The sequence below is a fragment of the Ptiloglossa arizonensis genome, chromosome 2 (assembly GCF_051014685.1).
Source record: "Ptiloglossa arizonensis isolate GNS036 chromosome 2, iyPtiAriz1_principal, whole genome shotgun sequence".
NCBI lineage: Eukaryota > Metazoa > Arthropoda > Insecta > Hymenoptera > Colletidae > Ptiloglossa > Ptiloglossa arizonensis.
The window spans coordinates 22,699,426-22,724,741 of record NC_135049.1 but is presented as its reverse complement, the minus strand read 5'-3'; the positions used below and the strand labels follow the sequence as shown (position 1 = coordinate 22,724,741).

The following is a 25,316-nucleotide window of genomic DNA, read 5'->3' as shown; positions in this document are numbered from 1 at the left end:
GAAGGAACTCTTTATGAAGATATCCTCGAATCAAAAATACTGTCAAAAATTTACCCTGAACCGTGACAAAAATATTCTCTCCACCCTCGATCTCTTTTTGGGCGATGGAACTCCTTTAGAACGACTTTTGTATTCGAGCACTCGGTTTCTCGAATCTTTACGAAGATATCCTCCAATCAAAGATTCTGTAAAAAATTCCACAAATATTCTCTCTACCCTCGATCACTTTTTGGACGATGGAACTCCTCTGGAACGACTATTATATTCGAGCACTCGATTTCTCGAATCTTTATGAATCAAAGATTCTGTAGAAAATTCCACCCTGAACCGTGACAAAAATATTCTCTCCACCCTCGATCACTTTTTGAACGATGGAACGTCCTCTGGAACGATTTCTGTATTCGAGCACTCGATTTCTCGAAGGAACTCTTTATGGAGATATCCTCGAATCGAAGATTCTGTAAAAAATTCCACCCTGAACCGTGACAAAAATATTCTCTCCACCCTCGATCATTTTTTGGACGATGGAACTCCTCTGGAACGATTATTATATTCGAGCACTCGATTTCTCGAAGGAACTCTTTATGAAGATATCCTCGAATCAAAAATATTGTAAAAAATTCCACCCTGAACCGTGACAAAAATATTCTCTCCACCCTCGATCACTTTTTGGACGATGGAACACCTCTGGAACGATCTGCATTGTTGGACTCGGTCTCTCGAAGGAACTCCGTCGCGCAACCCTTCGCACCGGTTTGCCACGCGGAGTCTCACCTAGAGCGACGCGTTCTCGAGACCTGTTTACGTAAGTGTGAATAAGACGTACCGCATTCTAACGGTGATCTATTTACGTCCCCTGCTCTCCGAAATCCCAGCCCGCACGCGGCCCGAACAGACCTAATTTTATATTCGGAGCAAAAACTCCGGCACCATTGCCAAGTGGAGCTCAAACAATCGACTCCATCGGCCACTTCGGGCTCCGCTTCGTGCGTTAACGCCGCGCTTCATCTAACCCGAATACCCCGCACCGCGTCGCGTTACCGATTAACCGCGCCAGGTCAGAAGGAAACTTCTGCATCTGCGCCCGATGGGAAAACTCCGTATACGTGCTCGCACCGTGGCTCGTTTTTCCGATTTTTCGCGGCTACCGCTCGCCCCGCTGCACTCGGAACGGATTCAAAGCCCTTCGAGTGCTAATCAACGGCTGAAAGAGCTCTCGGCGTGCTCCGATCGTCTTTCGAATTTTTACCCCAATTTTTTCTCTTTTACTTCTTTTTCCAGGGGACCCGTGCCCGCCACAAGTGCTCCCGTTTCTTCTCCACACCAGCCCCGAAATGTTTTTTCTTTTACACCGCGGAGATCGTGGCCAACTTTTATCACCGGTGTTATTACGCAACGCGTAACAACTCGTTGGTTTCCGCCATTTTTGTGGTCTCGTCGACAGAGAGAGATGGAGAAAGGGAATATTTCTTTTATTTTTACATGATGAATTTACGGTATGAATTTTTTCCTCGAGAATGTATTCTTGTTAGGAGATATTGTACGATATTGTTTTTCTTTTCGTTCGGTCTTAGACGCTTTTGTAAGTATATTAGAAAATAGATTGCGAAATTGATTATCTATCGTTACTATCAAAGTTGTCGCAACGTTTTATCGTCTTTTTGCAACGAAACTGTAATTTGAAGGATCCTCTACATCACGACCACCTTTGTGAATTTTCCTTCGACGAAATCGTACGATTGGATTCATAAGTGGGAAGAGAATTCGAGAAACCGAAACTTTCATCGACGAGACTTGAAAGTTCTCCAAGTACGGTTCAACGTGCTCGAACATTCGCGGTTTCGAATCATTCGTCGTTCGATGCGCGACCACGAAGGAACTTTGACACCCAGCAGTCGCAGAGTGAACGAGGGGCGGGTGAATTTCGAGCGGAAGTTCGTAAAATCGCGGTTCAGCCGGTTCGTAGAACCCTGCGAAACAACGGAATCGTTTCCTATGGTTTCCCATCGCGCTTTAAGCTCCCCTTTGTAATTGGATCGCGGAAACAAAAGAAGAGGGGGACGGTGGGGGTAAAGTTTTGGCGGTCGAGAGAGGATTAATGTTCGCCGCCCACGAGGACAGTTTTGAAAGCTTTTGGCGAGCTCGAGGGAACCCGACAACGAGCTCGAGGGGATTTCCGTCGCGGGTAAAGAAAACTGATCGAAGGAGCACGGTGCTTGCGACACACGTTCAAGGTTGCCACGAAATTCCGAACTTCGAGACTTCGAGAACACGATTTCGAAATCCCGTGCTCCCGTCGTTTCGAATATTTCGCACCTTGTCGATATTAACTCGTACCCGAACCGAACTAACGCGACTCGCTCGTTCGTCGTTATTAATTGCTACATCGGATTCGTGTTTTTGGCTCGAATTTGTCACCCGCGAATTATATATAGCCCGGGCCGCGGGCATTCTATTTTCACGGGTCGATAAATAATTGCATTCGGATGCGTAACAACCGTGCTACACCTTGCCAAGTGGCGAACCCGAGGCCCTGTCGATCGAACCTCGCTAACGATAACGAACCGCCGATAACTTTCAATCGAATCGAAGTTACCGAGTACGAAAGCCACGTTTCGATTATGCGAAAACCTAAAAGTAGATTTTCCCACCTAGCTTGAGAAACAACCCCAATTTACCATTATACCTACGATTGCTTCGTGGTAATATTATTTTCGCGTTCTTTTTTTTAAAAAAGGAAGAAAGTTATAATATACCGAGAGAACGCGACTTTTTTTCGCAAAACGTGATCTTCGTGCAAATATTTCGAAGCAAGATTGTGCGTCTCGTGTTGAAAAATATACCTTCCGATGAAATTTTCCATCGTGTCTCTCGGTGTTAACTTCGAGCCTACTTCGTTTTATATTAACGAATTTTTCGATAGAAAGTTACCTTCCCCGAACGTAGAAAAGAAAATGGACAATTTTCGAATCGATCTTCTCGCTTGTTCTCACTCGAGTAGGTTAAACGAAAGTTACCCGGGGAGGCGACACGGGGGAAAGACAAACGCTTGGAAAATTGTCGCGATATCTACGGTGGAATTTATTCGAAAGGAGCGAAATGTTTCACGAGCGAGTTCGACGAATGGGACGCGTCGGCCGTTTGTCGGGTACGGTTCGAACTCGTGTCTTTTAAACGAGTTCGACGCGATAACACGCGTTTGTAATTCTTGCTCGCTTCGATGACCGTGGCGCGCTACGAAAGTAATTAATGGAAAATTCAACTCGATTACGAGCGACGCGGACGCGAACGCGCCCCGAGTGTTTATGAAACACAATAGTCGCGACGTGTTCTCTATTTCGTCTGTCAACAAGGAAGCCAATTGGCCATCGAATGTGCAAACAGCTGTCGAGACACGTGCCGTATAGACGTACGCCATAAAGCAACGCGTGCATCAACGAGCGTCGTTCGCCTACGAGCGGAGATGCACGATCCTTCGACGAGACTCGACGATTAGCCTCGGTGGTGAAGCATTTTTACGACGCCGCGTGTTGTAAAATTTATCAGCCGTGGATCTTAATCGCGAAAGCGTCTCTCTTTGGCGCGCTGATCAACCACGGCAATAAATCGTATCTTCCGTGTTCGTAAGCGGAGGCATTCCTGGTGAGCCAGGGAACTCGGACTGACCCTAATCTTTCGCGCAAAGGACATCGTTAAGGATACTCGAGGATCATTGTTAAGCTAGATTCAAATATATCCGCGTGGATGAAATACGAACACGAGGAACTCGATTCGAGGAAATCTCGCATTCCGCGAGAGCACTCGTCACTCGATCTATAGCGAAATGGTCTAGACCGCTTCGATGGTTCTTTAATTATTGTATATTTGTTTAATTTATTCGCCAGGTGAGACGTAATTAGAAACGTGCAGTTCGATCCTCGATAACGTTTTTTGCATTCTACGAGAGAATGTTTGCACTGATTCTATGGTTGTTGAATAATTTCTTTTTGATTATATTTTAGAGAAAAGACGTGTAATTACGGATGTAAATTTTCGAGATTATTTTCAAGACTCTTTGGATAATATTTAGACCGCTTCGATGGTTCTTTTTGGTTTAATTAATCGGTGAGAGGTAACGTAATTAGAATAGCGTATTCGATTAACTGATTCTTGGATGTAATGTTTTACGATAGCGCGTATCGTAGAATACTTCTCGCTCCAAATGCGGTGGAACAACATTGGAGTAAATAAAGGGTGAGTCAGCTTCGAATATCTTTCTCGTATTTGAAGATAAAACAACGCGCGGGAGAAAATTTAAACAGTCTCGGGAAAGAAATACCTCCGAGCACGATTTTCGTTCTCGTGGAATCACATTTTCTCAGAGTCGTCGGTTATCGAAAGATTGTCGAACTAAGCGGTGATTTGTTTTTCTTTCTTATTTTCTTTTTTTCTTCAATTTATTTATAAAACGTCTCTTACGGTTTTGCAGCTTTGGCACCGGAATATTTTCCAAGGAAGAAGGTAAAGGTGTCGGTTGAAAGAATTCCTTACCTGCAACATACAAAACGAGTAACAATGAACAACCTTTTCTCGAGTTTTCTCAGCTTTTATATTTAAATACGCAAGGTGAGCCATGAGAAAGAGAACGTCTTGTGCGCGTAAGACGAGTTTAAAATTACGAAAAAAAAAAGAAAAAAAAAAAAGTACACGCGAGACGAATTTCACACGGTTTCGAGCAACGAACACGCTGGACGCGACTTTTTCTCTTTCAAAGTTTCGAACAATATTATCGCAAACTACTACCGCTGCAATAATATTCTATCGTATTACCCGCTGTAAGGTCTCAAAGCCTGGCAGACTCGGTACAATAATCGTGTACCGTATTATTATTCTAATAAACGCTATACGTTTCGCGTAGCGGCGTTAACGTTAACAGATAGCACGGACGAGATTTTATTCTCGTCGAGGTCGACTATGTTTAGAGAATTCGCGAACGTTTACCTAATATAGAGCTAAGGCGGTGCAGCGCTATCGATTGCGCGAAATTTTGGCCGCACTTTCTGCGAGCTCGGTTTCTTTATTCCCCTATAATTGTGGCCACGATTTACTTGGCAACGACTTCGTTTGGCCGGTGCTCAGCTTTTCAGCGACCACTCTTCAACGACACGCCTTCGAGCGTCGCCATTTTACACCGGCGATATCGACCCACCGGGAAAATGAATCGACTTTTCGAAGAAACTGAACGCGGCAGAGGGGATAGGGCATGGTTCAGGAAGTTTCACAGAGGCTATGATGACACAGGGTTCGTTGGAACATATACCGTACAGTGTTTGCAGGACCGAGTAACGCAGTGCAGCAACTCCTCGATGAAACGTACATTTTCGAGTCCACGTGGAACATTCCAAGGAGAGACGGTAGTTAATTTGTCCCTGGAATCGATACCGCGCCAACCGTTCGTCGAGAACAACGAACAAAGTACAAAATAATTCGAACTTTAACGCGTCCCGTTTTATCGTCGCGAGAGTACTCTCATCGAATCGGGGAGATTCTCCCGGAGAGAACGAGTCCAAACACGACCACTTTCCGACCATTTTTATTTTTAAGCTACACGGACGATTTTCGAAAAGCTTTTTACAACGAGAAATTGAAAATTGTCCGAATAGGGTCGTGTTTGGGCTCGTTTTCAACGGGAGAAGCTCGCCGATACGTCGACAATACTCACGAAGTTACAACGAGAAGGTGAACAGAGATAAAGAATCGATACGTTTTACCGAGGGAGAAACGCGGCGTTTTATCGAAGCATTGCCCTATTCGTGACCCAGAAACGTGCGAGCCAAAGTGGGTGGAACTCGGTTCTCGAATCCACAGCTCGACACGAAGAACGCGAACAATGGTGAAGAGTCGATACGTTTTACCGAGGGAGTAACGCGACGTTTTATCGAGGCGTTGCCGTATTCGTGACCAAGAAACGCACAGGTCACGGTGGCAGGTCCGACCAACCGGATCGTTCGATGAAAATCTCGCCCAGTGGAGCGACTCGCGCATCGCCCGGCCGATATAAATCGAATCGATCCTTCAACGTCCGCCGAGCTGCCCCGACGACCGCGTCTCTCCGACGGAACAGACGTCGATGGAGTAATTATTTCCCGCTGGACACGTTAATTTACGACCGGTCGTAATTTCTGCCGTGGCTTTCCGCGGGCGTCGACGCAAAGGTCGGCTCGACGAATCGCTCGGGCGTGTTTAAATCTCTTTAACGACACGCGGCCAAGCCGATCGTTAATTAATCGGGAAATCTGGCCGCGAGTCGCTTCGCGAGCGGTGTCTTCGAAAGAGACACGTGTTCGCTGGCCTAACCGCCGGTGAGTTTCGTTATCTCGGTGGGTGCGTGATAAAAATTCGACGTAAGGCGACAACGACGAGAGAAAGGCGTTTTCCAGAGAGAGAGAGAGAGAAAGAGCACAGTGTTGGGTACTCGAAAAGCGTTACTCAACATCGATAATCTTTTTTTTCTATTCAGAGTACCGTCGTTGCGTCGCGCACGAAAAATGATCGTTATTCGCGACCAGTTTCTGCTCTTCTGGTGTCGTTTTTTTTTCGTCGAAAAACGTTCTAGAATCTGACGATGCTACCTATGAGAAAAACGTACCGCTGACTGGTCTGACCGAGCATGGCCGAGACTACTTATCGAATTTTTCCGCGATCGAATATTGGGTGCGTACGATTCGGGTTGTCAATGTTCGTAACGTGTGTAAATTTATGTTACTTTAATTCCTCGTGTTTTTTAGTGTCCGTCTGTTTTTGAAACGATCGAATCGCTACGAAAATAATAATTATCGAAGCAATTTGATTATATTTTTCATTTTCCAGGAGGGTTGTGTTAACGTTGCAATCGAGAGATAGAAAAGTATCATCCTTTACGAATCATTGAATTAGAATAATTAACTAGAATAAATAACGAAATGCAATATTTGAAGTCAAGTCACAATATTCGAAGGTGATTCGTAGCGTTTGAATACTAACGAAACAATCGAATGTTATTCGAATTGTCCCAGCTATAGTATTTAAAAGTTGTTTACAACCGTAGCCAGAGTAGCAGACAGTTTTATCGAATTAATTAGAAAATAACAGTGGATAATGACGAGCAAACACAGACACTTGTATCTCAATAAGAATTGGTTTCGAGTAATTGCCTATTAAGACTTCTTGCGTTTCTTTTTTTTTTATTATTTTTTTATTTGTAACGCGTTTCAAAAACTCGGTTATCTCAACGACTCGAGCGTCGTTAGTCGATGGACTGGCGTTTCGGGTAACAACAGACGCATCGCGCGCGTCAATTCGTATGCAAATGACTGATGTAATAATCGCGAACTTCTATTCGCGAGCAATTACTCGTAACAAATTATCAATTGCGCAACGCGCTCGTCGTAGACAATTCGAAACACACACCTTCTGTTGTTTTCAATTTTCGAAGGACCCGAGTCCGGCGTGGAATTACGATCGCGATGACTGTTTTGTTTGCTCGCGAGCGAGTGGCGCCAAAACCGACTGGAAGACCACACTGTTGGCATTCTCGTGGAACTTCTAGAATTCGTTCCAAGGCAAACCAATCAACGTCTGTCGCTGAGCAGATTAATGCAAACTTCGCGTATTCGTATCTACGAAGAATGTTTACACGCGTATTTCACGGATTCTCGAGCAGATAAGGCTCACAAACGGGAATTGAAATTTACGAGCGACGATTTCAATTTACAACGAAAAACAATACCGTAACGGATTTTCGAACGTACCGAGGACATATACGAGGAATTACGAAATTTTCCAAAAGCGATCGATCTCGATGAAAACATCGTACGGAGTATTGTCGTTGTTTCTATCGCCGAAAATCGTCGAATTAAGACAAAGCGGAACGGAACGAGGAAAATTAAACCCCGGTCCGTTCGAATTTATCGCAACTTTATTTTCCACTCGCCGCACAGTGAACGCGTCGAACGAGAAAAAGAGTACGCGCGAATGAAAATTGAACCGAGTCCGTGAAAGGAATCGCGTCTCGGCTCGCGTGTATCGCGAAATTGAACAAAAAAATCGTGCAATTTATAATATTACAGGCGCCTCCGTGATAACACGTAACGAACAGCGAGGAGACAAGTTGCGGCAGATGTCAATTTCCACGATGACGCGAGTTCTCCCGATAACGATGCAGGAACAACAATTATTTCGTTCTCCCGTTCGCCTTTTTTTTTTCTCCCCCCCGTGTCGTTCCAATTAATCCGCGGCCGCGTATCAATTAAAAGTAACGTTTTTATTTCCAGGCCTGTAATTCCATGTAATTTCCCGATAGCGTTCCACAAACTCCGGCTCTCTTTAATTAACAACGTGCGATTCTTTTTTGCCCCAACTTTTTAATTCAACTCCGTAAGTTACTTTTTAACGCGATTTCATTCGTTTTTACACCACGCGTTTGTACGCAACTGGACCGTGGAATTAACATAAAAAATCGTACTCCGTCGACTGTATCTCCCGATGAAAATCCTCCGATCGTGTCACTCGTCTGTAATCGAATCGATGGTGAATCTTTCGTCTTGATACAAGAGCGCGTTCCTCTCGAAGGTATTTCTATTCGTTTTCTCAAAGTTCGAATGAAAAATCGTGCAAACTTTAATATCTCCGAAATTACAATTTCTGTAAAATTCAAACGCAACATAGACATTGTTACGCGTGCACTTCGTGAATTCGTCCCGATTGCACAAATTTTTCGATCGTTCGGTGTCGCTTCGCCATCGAGTGTTCCTCGCCGATAAAACTCTGAAAATCGATCGACACGGTTCTATCGTGAAATCAGTTTACGTTTTTTTTTTTTTTTTTTATTTTTTTTCGAGAACCTCGAGATTCGATGTTCGTGCACCGAGACGGGAGGATTATTTTCGCCGAGCGTGCGATCGAACGATGTAAAAATTAAGAACACCGGGCGGGGAGGGGGAGGGGGGTACGAATATTTCGAAACACCGGTCGAGTAAGACCGTGTACGAGTTCTCGGACACAGATTCTCGCGATAGGAAAAACCGTGGAGGCGATAAATTATTTATCCCGGTGGTCGATAACGAGCAGAAACGATCTCGCGTGGAACGAACGATGGGAGAAGAAACTGAATAAAAGAAAAGCGAAAGAAGGAGAGGCGAAAAACTTTCGACGAAAGCGGCGAGCGTTCGGTTGCGCGAGATAACCCCGCCAGGTTAAAGGGTTGCGGTTCACGATCGATGGTATCACGAAATTGGGATCGTGGGCACGCGATACCGTCTCTGATAACGTTTCACCGGGTCCCCCCACTTCCACGTCGCGATATCAGTACCCGGTTGTCCTTCTCTGGTCGATCGTGGCTGCGTAATATCGCTCGGCGACGTTAATCGCGATAGAGCCGTTATATCGCGATATACGCGGTGCGTGCACGCGCGTAAAACGCCCCGATAAACTTCGGCTCGAGCGGGGATAATTTCCACGCCCGAGCCTCGACAATCATCGCCTCGATGGGGATTTTCCTGGATATTTTCGAACAGAGCGCGAACAATATCGCTCAACGAAATATTCTACGGGATTTTCGAGCCGTGCACCGTTAGCGAAGATTTTCGACAGCTTGGAGCAGAGAACCGTGGAAAGCGACGCTACTGGAGACTCTCCCCAAGGACCAATTTCAAGAAACGCTGAATTTCAACAATTTTTTTCTGTTTTTTCTTTTCTCGACCACTTTGTCTTAGATTCCTTCGAAAAATTTCTTTTTTGCGCTAAGATCGTATCCAGAGAGAGAAACGAAACGAGTAAAAGAAAAGAAAAGAAAGTTCAATTTTAAGAAACGCTGAATTTCGACAATTTTTTTCTTCTTTTTTTCTCGTCCACTTTGTCTTAGATTCCTTCGAGTAATTTTGCAAGCACGACGATTCGAGGTCAGGTTGAAAAATTTCTTTTTTGCGGGAAGATCGTATCCAAAGAGAGAAACGAAACGAGTAAAAGAAGAGAAAAGAAAGTTCAATTTCAAGAAACGCTGAATTTCGACAATTTTTTTCTTCTTTTTTTTCTCGTCCACTTTGTCTTAGATTCCTTCGAGTAATTTTGCAAGCACGACGATTCGAGGTCAGGTTGAAAAATTTCTTTTTTGCAGGAAGATCGTACCCAGAGAGAGAAACGAAACGAGTAAAAGAAGAGAAAAGAAAGTTCAATTTCAAGGAACGCTGAATTTCAAGTTTTTTTTCCCCCCGTATATTTTGTTTCAAGTTTCGAGAGGAGAAAGAAGGAAGAAAATTTAGCAAACGATGTTCATTGGGCGATAAAAAATAATGGTAAAGCGAGATGTTCCGCAAGGTTCGAAGATGCTGCGTTCGTCGAAAGACGATTCGATTAATCGTACAGTATTGCGTTTTTTTCGTCGTTCCTCGGGATCTCGCGTTATCAGTTCAGGGTTAATTATCGTCGCGCGAGATCGTCATAATCTTCTTGATAATTCTCTTGATTACTCCGACTCGAGCGTCACGCGCGATAAGAGCAACGGACGACCGCTTACGAAATTTACAATACAGACGTGGAATTTTACCTTCTGACTGCTGGTATTTGAAAACTTGTAATTTGTCATCCGTTGCTCAACAATTATGCAAATCGCGCGGAGGGGTTTCGTCCGTAGATAAGCGAACCCGAGCCGTACGCAGGCGAGTTTTCCCCGACCGATCGAAAATTATCCCGAGAAACGGAAAAAACATTTTTCGCGTTAAGTGCTCGTAGTCGCGGATCGAGTGTCGAAGAACGGGGAAAAAGGGAAAAAAATTGCGGATAACGCGCGACACGGCATAAAAAACATACATTATTGAACGTACAGCGACACTTGATATTTCCAGTCTAAAGTATTCCCAGATTTACGTTGAAAAAGGAGAAAAGAGAAAAGAATAATTATAAAAGCTCACAAATACAAGTGTCTCGAGATTATTAGACGCTTCGATCTAAAGAGTTCCACGTACGAAACGCGTCGTTCGGATAAAAGATCTCGTTATCGCGAAAAAATAATTTTTCCCTCGTTTGAGAAAGTATTTAGAAATATATAGATCGAATTGTTCGGAAAGTCATTTCGTTTTCCAAAATCGAGAATATATAATTCGATAAAACGTTTATACGCTCTAAAAGAATCGTGTTTTATTTTCACCAAAAAAAAATGAAATAACTTCCCGAACAATATATATATATATATATATATATATGGAAAACGAACGTCGATTAATAGACGACGAAGAAAATTCCGGTGTCGGAACTTTTTCAAGAATATTATTAATTCCTTCGAAAAATCTCGGTTCGCGGAACGACGTATGGGCGTGTTAGCACCTGGTACCGGCTCCTTTCCTTCCGCGTTTCATTCTAATTACGTTAACCGAGACATCGGGCGTAAATCACCGCGAAGGAAAATTCACCGATCGCGCATGCGCCTCGCTGACATAACCTGTTTCGCGATCCCAGCCCGGAGCCTCCTTCGTGCGGTTCGGCGTCCCGAATTTATTTCACGCGACGCACGCGACGATAACGAATCTCACGAAATTCCCAATAAATTTATCAGCGGCGCAATTCGGCGCGTTTCCTGAGAGTCGGCTCGGCTCGACGCGTCGTCGATAACGTTCAACGTTTAATGCCCGCGTGTTTCGCTCTTTACGGCCCTCGCTTTTTAATCTCGTCCGCGAGCCATAATTCGCCACCTCTGCCGCCCTCCCCACCCCCACCCCCCCAGCAACCCTTTTTCTGTTTTCCAGCGAGCTGCAAAATCGGCTGCGCGTGGAACAAACGACGGTCATCGAGCGAACAAATAAACCAACCGAGGGAGAAAAGCGACGCGCGCGATCAATGATCGTGACGCGTCGCGTGCCAACGAATATTTCTCGCGGTCGTTGGTACCGTGTTGAAAAACGAGTGCCACGATAAGATCGCGTACCCGATCATCGAGCTGCTGAAACATCCGTGTTGCACCGAAAAGTTACTCAAAAGACGTTCGAAGCGATGAAAATACCTTGCGAAGGTGCAACGAGCGCAATCGCAGACCGGGTAATCGTGGAGAGATGTCGTTGATACTGGTTTGAAAAACGAGTGTACGATAAGATCGTGCCTTTGAGCATCGAGCTGGTGAAACATCCGTGTTGCACCGAAAAGTTACTCAAAAGACGTTCGAAGAAATAAAAATACCTTGCGAAGGTGCAACGAGCGTAATCGCAGAACGGGTAATCGTGAAGAGATGTCGTTGATACTGGTTTGAAAAACGAGTGTACGATAAGATCGTGTCTTTGAGCATCGAGCTGGTGAAACTTCCGTGTTGCACCGAAAAGTCGCTCAAAAGACGTTCGAAGCGATGAAAATACTTTACCAAGGTGCAACGAGCGTAATCAGTATCCAGGACGGGTAATTGTGACGAAAATTTACAAATTGAAATGGTTCGAGGGTCCGCGATGCTCTTCCAGAGACGATAAGAAAAAAAATTGATGCAAACGTTCGTCGTATCTAACTTTTTTCCCAGCTTGGTACCTACGGCTGCGAATCGAACGTCGTAGCACGATTAAGTGGCTGCTCAAGGCCACTGAGCGGCTACCCCCACTCCACGCGTTCTCCGACTTCCGCGAGGAGAACCGTGGGGAATATCGACTCGCGATATCTTTCCATCTTCGATTTACGTGTTACAAAGTGTCGAGTGTGCGTCGTACATTGAAGAGTATCGAGTACAATTGAGCGTAAAACTTTCCGATAGTCGAGATTAGAAGCATTGTTCGTCGCGTACATCCGATTCAATTACTCGGGAAGAAACGTGTACACCGTTTTAATCGTAACAACGTGCGCGTATCTCTCTCTCGCGTTAATCTGAAAAATTCTAGAGACGTACCGGATACCGAGCGATACTCGACACAGTAGGAGAAAAACGAAGGGAAAAGCGATGTTCCATTCTCGTATGAAAATTTATCATCCAGGTTGACGCAATTACGGGAATACCGCGAGTATTCCTAAGATAGTCTTCGATCATCGCGATGTTCACGCCAACCGCGTTACGTCCATACCGTATATAGTCCATAATTATTGAAACTCTTTTAACGGCCTTCTTTGCGAGTCGTCTGAGGCTGTCACGAGGCCAGGGCAGAGAAAGGCTTCGTTTTAAACTCGACGCGAAGCACCTGGGCTGGCTATAGCCGATAATGCTTATGCACGACTTGCTCCAACCACTTTGAACTTGGAGGGTCGTGTAAATCGCATGGAAAACGGGGTAGTAGGTCACTCGACGCTGCTAAGCTACATTCCGCGATACACGTTAACGTATTCTTCCGAGAATTTCCCTCGATTTACCCGATCCACTTTTACTTTTACGCGGCGTCGTGTAAACTACGGGATACTTTGACGTCGACACGCTTTGTCCGCGCCTCTATCGCCGAGGAAACCATCCGTTCGCTTTTAACCGTGAATTTGCACCGTTTTGCGTAAACATCCCGCGTTTCGTCTCACGAACGCGATACTATTGACCCACTGGTTAGGTGGACGCCGAACGTGAGAATCGACCCTCGTTCCCGACCTGAAAAATTCGCGCGTACGGGAACGATTTAACAACGAACAGACGATAGATAAAATTGATCCAGCAACGTAAGTACTTAACTGGGACAATAACGGAAAAGTGTATCCACTTGATCCAGGATCGACGCGGGTACTTAGGTTAACGACCGAGGAATAAATAATAATTAATCCAACGGTGATACCAGTACTCGGTTGAGTATAATGCGAAAGATCGATCGATTTCAAACGACACCGCGCCGACGTTAATACGAACTTACTTCTGGTATCGCTTCGTAGCACCCACAATTGCGAATAGATACGAAATGAATCGTCGTCGCGAGATCGATGAATTGGATATTCTTCGATTTTCGAGTTTCCATCTCGGACGAGATAATTCTCGTTTGAATGTCTCGCGTTGTTTTCGCTCGCGAGAGTACAGCCGCGTAAACTTCTTGTAATTTCGATCGAGTACGCGACGAAGCGCGGCGATAAAACTGGATGAAATTGTCAAAGCAAACATGACGAGTCGAGGCGCGTATATACGTATATATGCGAGGGTTAAAATTACGCTGAACTACAGGGCAACTCGAGATTCGTTTGGCAACCCTGTCATTTTCTCGAGAGCTCTTAACGAGCCCCGGTGTCCCTTCCTCTTTATCGTGCCACCCTCGAAAAATGCAACCCCTCTTGACTGCCTCGACCCAAGGTGAAATAAAAGCTGTTACACTTGGTAACGAGCTTGAAACAAGCAATAACGTCGCATGGAAATTTATTACGGTAAACACGGTCGACCGTCCTTGGAACCACGTTTTCCACTGTGTCTGTCCGCGCGATCGCGTTACGCGGTACGACCGAAATAATTGTGCGGCCATTTTCTTCTTTTTCTTTTTTTTTTCTCTCTTTTTTTTTTGTTACGCTGCCGATATAGGAGACCTTCGAGACAGGGCAAACGACAACCCTAAAATCATTTAATCCCAAGTGCTCTTCAGATTTTCCCCTATTTCTCGAAACTTTTCCCGGGTAGTTTTTTAATTGTCGACCGAGCAACGGACGTTTCGACGACGATTAAAAATAGTTTGAAATTTTTTGAATTACAACTCCCACCAACTGTTCCCCGTTAATCAAATTTTGCGACTGTAATACGTAATAGGCGTTACGTAGCGTCGTAAATGAAAAGCAATTATTATTTCTTAAAACTCGAAAGTCCAGTTTCGGTGTATCGTATAATCCGAGAGAAAGGTGAGAAATGTCCTCGATTCTTTCGGTTGTACACTTTTTCTGACCGAAGTGAGAAAATTAGTGTCACTGTTATCGACGAAGGTTTCTTCGTACGATGGAAAAGACACTATTTATTATTTATGAGTCGATCTATGGATCTATGCAGAGACGGAGACATGCATAAAAGTGCGGAAAGTGTAGATTCGATTTAATCTCGGTTTCGCGTTTAGCTCGATATTCGAATAGATTCGAACCGATCGATGAGATCGATCTAATACAATCGCGAACGCAACGCGGATTCCGATATTACGTAGAAGTTCTGCATCGAGAAGTGAATCCCATCTTTCGGTAATGGATTCTATATTTTGGCGCATCGACGAGTTCCATTTCCATGTGGAAACTAATTTCGCCCACGAAAATCTAAGAATAGGTCGACGAAACTGGAGACCCGGTGAAATATACGGGTCTCTCGAAATCGATCGTTATAGAAGCGAGCTCAGACGACGATTTTTGCCAACAATACGTACGGCCTATAAAACCACAGCAGATACCCCTCCGGTGCTTGGCTTCGTTATATTGGATTCTACGAATCAATAAACCACGCTTGCGTCACGACCATGCCGATCCTAATGCAACGCCGTTGCAACGCGAGTTTAAACGTTCCTGCACGAAACAGGAGAATCCGCGATTGGTGTCCGATTTTATTATTTTGCAAAATCCGCCACCGATACTACGACTCGTTCCTCGAAGATCGAATGTCCCTTAACCGACGAGAATTATTTCGCTCCAAGTAAACAAATACTTCCACTCGACATTGACCCGAGACACGCGTTACATCATCGGAAAAGTTACGAATATATTCACTCGCAAGTTTTTTGCGACTCTTTCCGTGCTACGACGTTCAAACGGACTTAAAAAATAGACACGGGGATTATTAAATACTCGGCGAGTGCGACAGCGAAAACATTATTCAAAGGAATATTTCTTACGATCGACAAAGAACGTTTAGATCCTTCGAAGTTGCAATTATGGATACATTTTTGCTACGAAAATTTAACTGAAGGGCTACGAGCAGAGTAGGTGAAATTATTCGGCGTATCGTGATCGAAATTGTAGCTCTCGAAATTTGTTTTCGGAAAGATCCACTTTTTCAACGAGCAGAACTCTTTCCACGACCGAAACATCGATCTGGGCTAACATTTGTGCAAGAGGACCCGTGAAAAAGCGGATGATAAACAACTACCTATTTTTACACTTGTTATTTCAGACTTTTAGGCAAATTTGTTCAGTCCTCCTCGTCGGAAGAATAATGTTTTTTAATTCCTTCTGCGGTGGTAGGAATTTCGTGAACCGAGATAACGACGAATAATTGTAAATACGATTCATCGATCGCAACACATTGTAATTTATCCTGTTGTGAATCTTTGTAACTGAAAAAATTGAAAATTTAATTTCAATAAGAGCGTTTCGAAGATCTTTCGAAGATCTTTCGACCATTGAAAATATTCCGAACAATAAAATTGAATCTTCGGTTTTGCGCACGATCGGGAAACGTCAACGCCGGACAAAGATAACAATATGTCACGATCAATATTTAAGCGTTACAGCATTCGGTCGCGATGAAGCGAACCGGAGAAAAACGATATGTCGAACAATCGCAAGGTCACGGATGATGAATATTAAAAAGCGACTCTGACGTACCAAATGTCACTGCTTTCACTATTAACTCGACGAAGAAACGAATACACGATTTCGTATCGATACGTTCGACAGATGTTTCCTTCCAATACTTTGCATTCATTGTAATTGTAAATTGAGTGGATATTTCCATTTTGCAGACTAGGTTAAACGCAATGTTAAAAGTTTCGAGCGAACTATAATGGTTTTCACGAGCGGTAAATTTTCCACAGGTCGTGTTATCTTCCTCAAAGTGGACACAAAATCGAAACTCGATACATCTTTGAATACTATTGTATAATGCATGAAAATCTACTTTCGCGATTTTCCGTTTTGTATCGCGGTATCTGCGGCACGTACCGCGGTAAATATTCAATTCATCGGTGCAAGCGTTTAATTTTATCGGGAACGTAACCGACGAGTAAGAAAATCGATTCAAATCTGCAGGACAAACTTAATTTTCGATCCAAAGCTATTTTTCGTTCCTTTTTTTTTCTCTTACTTACGTAACTGTACGAGATAGTAGTATGGTAATACTCAATACGGTAAGTTCCACATGTAAAATTTGTATATTTCTAAAATTTCAATTTTTAATTTCACATTTAAATTCGTTTCAAAAATCAAAGGCTACTCCTTCCTTCTTTTCTTCCGCTTGCGTAACTACGCAAGATAATAATACGACAATACACCGGTGACACTTTCAAAACTATCGTAACAGAAGTTCAACGTTTAAAATTCGTGCGTTTCGAAATTTCGATTTTTAATTTCCTAAATGAAGATTTTTTTCCATTCTTCGCTCGTGAACGTTCTCTTCCATGGTTTCTCGAACGACTCGAGAACCATCGAAGCAACTGGTTCCGCGATTACTCGTAGAAAGTAAATAAAAAAAAAAAGGTATCACCGATTCGCGAGCAAAAAGTGCATCGAATTTACAAGGAGGCAGCGGCGCGAACCTAGCGGAACAATGCAAGCGTATCGAGCGAGGTTCGCGCTCGAGTTTTAGCGTTATTCTTGGCCAGCCTCGAGCAATTGTGAAATTGATGGATCGCGCGGTGACGTGCGATGTAATCCTCGCGGCTAGCAGCGAGTTCGCGCGACTACGACCGCGACCGCGACCGGTCCCGAGAGATCGAGAATCGAGAAGACGACATCGATCGGGCGCCATCGCGACGCGGAACAACCGAGACGAAAATCGTTCCGCGCGACCGGCACGAATTCCTGAATTAATAAACGCGGGGTTAGGTATTAACGGAGCCGTAAGCTCGAAGCTTCGAGGCCGGAGCTTTCGCTTCAAAGGCGTCGCGAGCGCTCGCCCGCGTTACCCTGTTTTCTTGCCCGCGCGACCGTTTGTTGTTCTTTGTTCGCTTTCAACAAACGAGGGAACGCGCTGGATTAACGCGCGCGGCCAGTTTCGGCCAAGCGCGGTTTTTAATTAGCTCCGTGACAAACACGCGGTTCTTTATCCGCGTGATATTCATTCGCACGAGGATGTTGCGATCTTGCGCGAATATTTTCTTCAAATGTTATCGCGTTAGCGAGCAATCGTGCGAAAATACTAGCGAGCGTGTTACACGAACTCGTACGAAATATTGGGTCGTTTGGAAAGTTATTTCGTTTTCCAAAATGGAGAATGTATAGTTTATACATTGTATTGAAATTTTTATACAGTGTACAAAAATCGTGTTTCATTTTCACCGAAGAAAAACGGTTTGGGAAGTCATTTCGTTTTTTTTTTCGTGAACATGAAACACGATTTTTTTTAGAGTGTTTAAATATTTGATTAAATTATGTATTCTCCATTTTGGAAAACGATATCACTTTTCGAACGACACAATATAATGTACGAAATTGTGCAATTTTCCAAACTGTACGAAAGTGATGGGTACAATTAACGAATTCTCGAACGATCTTTCGTTTTCGAACGAGAGAAATTGTACGAAAATTGTACGAAAATTGTACCGAATGTACCCCACGCGAAATACGTTATTCGAAATGTGTAAATATACTGAATACGATTACGTGTGCGGGAAGTGTGGAAAAATTCCGTGAAAACTGAATGCGTTCCCTGTAAACGAAATCATTTCTAACTTCCGAAGTAAATGGTAGAGCGAGGCGTTCGCAAATATCGATAGTGGGTCTGAAATTGGTTGGTAAATTTGTGCGAGAGATTGTAACTGACAGATACGTACTAAAATCGTAACGATATATATCGATAATCAGAGTTTAAAAGCGTAGATACACGGTTACCGATATTTTCGTCCCGTGCTGTATTTTTAACTGTCGCGTATTGTGACGTGTACAATGGACTATGAACAAGTTTATAAATATGCAGTTTTACACGTTGCGAAGATACGTTTTAAATAGTCTTTTGTAAGAGACGAAGTAGTTGCTCGGAGTTACTAATTTAGAATGCCTCACCTTGCGATCGGTATCGGTTTACATCGTGCTCGCGTCCGCGAACTCTGAATTGAAAATCGGTTTCTTAACTGCACTGGTTTTCCTCCACCCGACGCTTCCAGTTTTCAATAATTCGCTACCTGTCTTCGAATTGTCCAATTGCACTCTGATTTATCGGTTCGCGATCGTTGTAATCGTGAATCGGTTTCGTCCGCGTCGAGCGCGATTGTTTCTTTTTTTTTTACAAACCATGAGAAACTGCGAGGAACTCGATTTTCCGTTTGGCGATAACATCGATTTACACTGACGAGAACCGAACGCTTGTACTTCGTCTCAAGGTTTCGAAATCGCAGAAACGGTGAGACGAGATAACGAACTATGAGAAATACGTTCGATGAACCGTACAATATGAAAAATTCATTGAATTCTGACCTCCACGATTTATACCAATCGTATCTGATATTCGTGTCTTCTATTGTCGATGAATCGCGAATCCGATCGAACAGGTATTAAATCGTCATCGGTTCTCAAATCGTTCGAAGACGTTTGGCACAGTTTGGATTTTTGATAACAAAAAGTACGATTTCGTGAGAGCCACGACGAGAAATTGAACGATTCGAACGACTTTTACCAGTCGTACACAACGATCCATCTTGTTCCCTCGTCTATAGACTTTGCGTTTCGCGCTGGAGAAAACTCAACCGTGATCGAATTTTCATCGTCGTCGCGATTATTTATACGCGAGAAAATCGCGTTTCGCGAAATGCACGGGTAAACACATTGCTGCGAGTCGAGCAGCACGAATTACTGCCCGAAAGAAATAAAAAAATAACGTCGAACGACAGATCCGTTTAACGAATCAATTACCAATGCACACAAACTGCAAAAACTTGAACGGAAGAAATCGCAGTAGAAATTGTAGGTGCACGATACGACGATATCGATTCCGCTAACACCGAGTCAATTAACCGAGGGAATAATTCTCCAGTTGGATTTAATTAGGGCGCGGTGTTCACCGCGAGAGGCATTATTTTTAATTCCCCCACCCCGGGACTCTCGAAACGTGCTGGATTCGAAACGTGCGAGCGATTACTTTCTCCCCGTTTCACGCTCCTCCGTCTCGATCTATTCCAGATCCCCCTACTCGCGAAATTAAAACCTAGACGATAAGAAATATGAAGAAAGAAAAAAAAGAAGAAAAGAAAAAAACAATTTTCCATTTCGCTTAATACGATTTCTCGCTTTCGAAGTCTCGAGAATCTCGCGGAAAGGAAATTCCTCTCGTAAAGCGTTCGTTCGTCGCTTACGACACTCTGTCTCCAAATATTGAATTACTTTACTCCCCGAAGCTGTGTGTACACAAATTCGTGGCGCAAGCTACGTACGTACGTATTCGCGCGAATTGCGGAATAAAGATTGTTTTCGCTCGTCGTAGAACTCCAAAACATTAACGAAGCAACGGTGATTAGCAACACAGAGTTGATTTTTCACTTTAGCCTCGGCCAGCCGCGTCCCGCGCAACAATGTTCCCGACAACCTGCGCAAACTAATTTCGCGTATAAATAGGGTTCTGATCGTTTCACGGGCCACGTGGTCCCGATCGATCAACGTCCGACTAGGTTTTTCGAACGCTGAGCGAGCCTCGAGAACTAGTCTCCGGAACAACGCAACCGGATCGAGCACAGGGTCCACGAATTCGCGATAATCGTTCTCCAGACGATAACGGGAAGGTGGCGAGAGACGCGGCGATAATTAGCCGAGGACACTAATTACGAGTGGGGAGTTCTTCGCTGCGTGCCGAGCACGATTGATTTTATATTCAACCGAACCTTCTCGTCGCCTCACCCTCTCAGCTCCGCTGCAACCCCGTACCACCGTTTCTTTTTTCTCCTCAGTGACTACGTTTAATCTCGCTTTCGTCGCGAGAGGAACGTGGAATTTATTGCCGAATTCTCCGAGCCTTCAATAGCCCGGCGCGTTAATTCTAGAGCGAAGAAACGACCACCGCGTTAATTGCAGCTCGCGATTTTTCCGCCTCTCGCGTTCAGTGGCGTCGGCGCAAGGGGTCGCCGGGTTGGATTCGCGCGACTACGCGTTTCGAGAATCGAAACAACGTGTCGCGTGACACCTTTGACGGTTACGGATTTTCGCGCGACCGTTTCCTTTTTTTTTTCTTTTTCTCCCCTTCCGTCACGAGGAAAATTACATTCGAGAAAAACACGCGCGGTTCGTTTTCCCTCGCGATTTTTTCCCCACAGCGTCGTCGGTTTAAATTAATTTACCGACGTCGTTTCGACGGAACGCTCGACCTTTAACTCCTTCGATCGCTCCGTACAAGGAACGACGAAAGCGTGTAATTAATAACAAGTTTTTTTCTTCTTTTTTCCCCACTCGTTCGTAATTAGCTTTTTTCGTTCTCCGCGCGCGAGTACGCGTAGGTGCCGCGCGATTCGTTTGCGCGACGAACGGAGAGTATCGTCGATATCGTAGGAACGATCTACGATTGTTCGCGCAAGACAACCGACGATACGGGGATGGTTGTCAACGGTAGGTCGCGTGTTTGCACGAGCCTCGAAAGCTTTATTTACCGAGCGAGATTTTCCAATTAAACCGTGATCAATCCGCGCGACGAATGCTTAGGGCCGAATGTTTACGGGAGGTGGAGGGAAATAAGTTGCTGGTACACAGCGTCGAAAATCGATACATAGAGGGCCGACGGGGGTGGGTTCGGGACGGAGAGGAATCGACGATAATCCGATTTCGATGGCCGGCACGAGTTGGATAATTCGTTTGCCTCGTGCCACTCAATGCCGAGGAAGCGGGACGAACGAATACGCTCTCTTTCTCTTTATCTCTCTCCCTCCATTTTTCTTTCTCTCTTTCTCTCTCTCTCTCTCTCTCGTTCCCGCTGACCGATAGGACTAATGAATTCCGTTTTCCTTGACTCGCGTGACTCGAATCGCGAAAAAATTGAAACTGACGGAGAAAAAGAGATTTACGAGCGACGATGTTATCATCGTCGAGGACAATTTCATGTTCGACTCGGTACGGAGACGGTTCGCTGATAAAACTGTTTACTTCTAATTGTACACGAATTGCATCATTGAAATTTCTCGCATAGCCAATTAGAGGGGGAAACGAACAATTTATTTGGCATTATTTCCGTGGAACACGGAAATCCGCTCGAATCGATTAGACGAGGTCGCGTCTCGGAGCGGATTCATCAAGGGGGCAGAAATACCGTGTGTTTAACGCAGACTGTTCAAAATTGGAGGATTACCTAATCAAATAACATCGTCGTTTGCCAGGAATATGTATATATATATAAATCGAGCATCGCGAAATCGCTTTGTCGAATAAAGTGATCAACGACGATGTTACAACGGTTCCGGCAACGTCGGGGTTGATCAATTTTAATAACCGCGAGTCGCCGAGGAAATAAATAAAACACCACCGTGAACGATTTCGCTCGGTTTCGTGTTTACGTTCGGCGATTCGCACGATTCGGGCGCTCTTATTTGAAATAATACCGTGCCAAAGATTTCCGTTCGCACGATACGCGGTTCGCGTAACGTACCGTTTGCGCGTTCACGAGCTCCAAAATGTTACACGTGTTCTAAACTTAGCGGAAACGGTACACACCGCTTCCGTCGCCCCTGACATTTTCCCTGCCCACGTGACCGTCTAATTATTTCGATCGATCCGATATTCTACGATTCCTTTAACGCCGATGTTACTCGTTACAACGGTTTGTATCGTTTTGGCAAGCGGTACCGGCGATCCACCGGTCCGTAAATAAATAAACGAAAATAAAATTTATATCTGTCCACCTATACGACTCACGATTCGTTGTATACGAGTCGGTTTTCTCGAATGGAAATCGCCGTTTCCGCGCTAGGAAAAGCTCGTTCCAGACGGCGTTGCGACCTTAACGTAATTTGTCGTAATAGGCATGTTTATTTGATGTAACACGGAGAGGCTGAGTCACCGCGGTCGCTCCAGATCGTTCGACGAGGCGACCTTGCCGGGAAAAACGAAACGCATCGTATCGTATCGAGAACGAGCGCAGTTTCCAGATCGAGATTAAATCGTCGACATTCATTTGCCGATTTAAACGAGGCTGCATTCCGGGACCGCGAACCGTGTCGATGAATCGAGCAACGCGACCCACTCGAGTATTTCGCTACGATATAGTATACCGCGCGCTACCACCGAACCTCAATTTGAATACCGGGCGCGATCGATAATTGCACGTGTAAATACATCTCGGAGCTCTATTTTCCATTAACGTGTCAGCGATACGGTTATTCTAAGCGCATAAAACCACTGCGGTGTACACGCTGGTTCCCCCGTCGAGCCTTCGTTACTATTTTTCATCGATACGGGAACACCGGATCGGTAAGAATCGATCGTGTCGGGTCGTTTTGAAAGTCCTCTCGTTTTCCAAAATGGGGAATACGTCATTTAATCGAATATTTATACATTCTAAAAAAATCGTTTATTTTTCACCAAAAAAAAAAACGAAACGACTTTCGCTCCCAATCGATTTCAATTTCTCGAAGCGCTGAAGCTTCTCAAAACGAAAGATTATTAATTTTCCAGGATCGTTGATTATTGTTACAACCGAACAACGAGGTTAAATCGTGGCGAAATACGATCGCGACCCAGTTACTTCGATAACGTTTCGAAGATGCATCGCCACGCGATTCGAACGGATTGATCTTTTCGCGCGCGATCTTCACCGACTCGATGCATCGAAATATCGAACAATCGCGATTCTCGCGGGCGAGGATCGCCCCCGCGCCATTATTACGTCACACGTGAGAGGTGCACACTCTAAACCGGTAGGTGCGCGTACTCGAACGAGACAGGCTTCTATACACAGGTAAATCACGTTAGATTCCGCAACGAGTACGTTCGAAATATCTACGGCAGGTATTTCGCTAGAATACTCTCTGTCTCTCCCTCTCTCTCTCTCTCTGTCGCCCTCTACCGCGAAACCTTGTTTTGAATACCGAGCGCGATCGAAAATTACACGTGTAAATACATCTCGAAGCTCTATTTTCCATTAACGCGTCAGCGACACGATTATTCAACGCGCTCGAAACCACCGCTGTTTACACTGCTATTGTCGAGTCTTCGTTGGTACAATTTAACGTTACGAAACGTCACGTCGATAAGAACACGTGTTACGTTTCGATAGAAAAAGGTTAGACCGTGCACGACCACCGAACGTTTTCGTCCCGGATCGATATCGATTCTTACGAACGATGAAACTCAAAGCGACGAACGTGTACTTATCTTTCGGGATCGTTGATCGTTATTTGCAACGAATAATAAGGTGAGTCGAGGTGGAACGTCGCGTCACGGGTTCGTCGATTCGGTTTCACGGATGCACACTTTGACGGTTCGATCGAGAAGAACTATTCGCAACGCCTCCGTGGCGCGTTCGCAACGATTCGATACATCGATGATATCGAACAATCGCGATTCTCGCGAGCGAGGATCGCTCCCGCGCCATTATTACGTCACGCGGGACAGGAACTGGTCACGAAACCGACCGGTGCGTGTACACGTAATCGGACTCTTCGCCAGTGTGACGCGTTACGGATTTCGTATCGCAATGTGTCGCGTGCATAAATTATCGGACCGCGAGCTTGTGTACACAGTAAACCACGAGATAGACTCCGCGACGGGTCCGTTCAAAGTATCCACCGCGAATATTTCGCTACGATACCCGCCGGCCACCGCGAGACCTCGTTTTGAATACGGGCGCGATCGAAAATTGCACGTGCAAATACATTTCGAAGCTCTGTTTTACGTCAACGTGTCACGGACACGGATCTTTCGCGTATTCGAACCTGCCGCTGCTCTTTCGAATTCTCCGTTACCATTTTTCAACGATACGGAACACGACGTCGATCGGTAACGAACGTACGCATCGAGGAAAAAGGTTAGACTGAACGTAACTAACCAAACTTTACGTTTCGGATTGTTTTGATACTTTTGAGTATCAAAACTTCGCAAGATGACGGAGTACTTGTCTTCCTGGATCGTTGATTATTATTATTTAATCATCATGGACAAGGAGATTGAGTCGCGGAGGAATTTAATCACGTGATTGGTTCGTTTCGTTTATGTTTGTGAGATGCACAGTTACGCGATTCGAACGGGGAGAACTTTTCGCGCCACGTCCACGCAGCGTTCGCGCCAATAAGGTACATCGATGTATCGAACAATTGCGAGTATCGCGAGCGACGAGCACCCCGACGCCATTGTTACGTCACACGGGAGAGGAATAGTCACGAAACCGGTACGTGCGCGTAGTCGGAAGTTCTAATCGCGTGATACGTTACGGAATTCGTATCGCGATGTGTCGCGTGCATAAATTATTAGACGACGGGATTGTGTACACAGTGAACTATGTTAGATTCCGGGACGAGTACCACCGAAATGTCTACAGCGAGTACTTCGCTACGATGCTACCTCGCCTCTGC

General features: G+C 44.8%; 1 protein-coding gene across 3 annotated transcripts in view; it reads right to left on the bottom strand.

The window, feature by feature from the left end:
• The window catches only part of LOC143155145 (uncharacterized), a 123,443-nt gene that overhangs the window by 27,721 nt on the left and 70,406 nt on the right, over positions 1–25,316 (bottom strand). The window contains exon 2 of one of the 3 annotated variants that reach the window (XM_076327554.1): positions 4,459–4,530. The exons of the other annotated variants lie outside the window; for them this stretch is intronic. The gene's annotated coding sequence lies outside the window, so the exon portion shown is untranslated. The remainder of the gene's footprint in view (positions 1–4,458; positions 4,531–25,316) is intronic. 3 annotated transcript variants of the gene reach the window in all.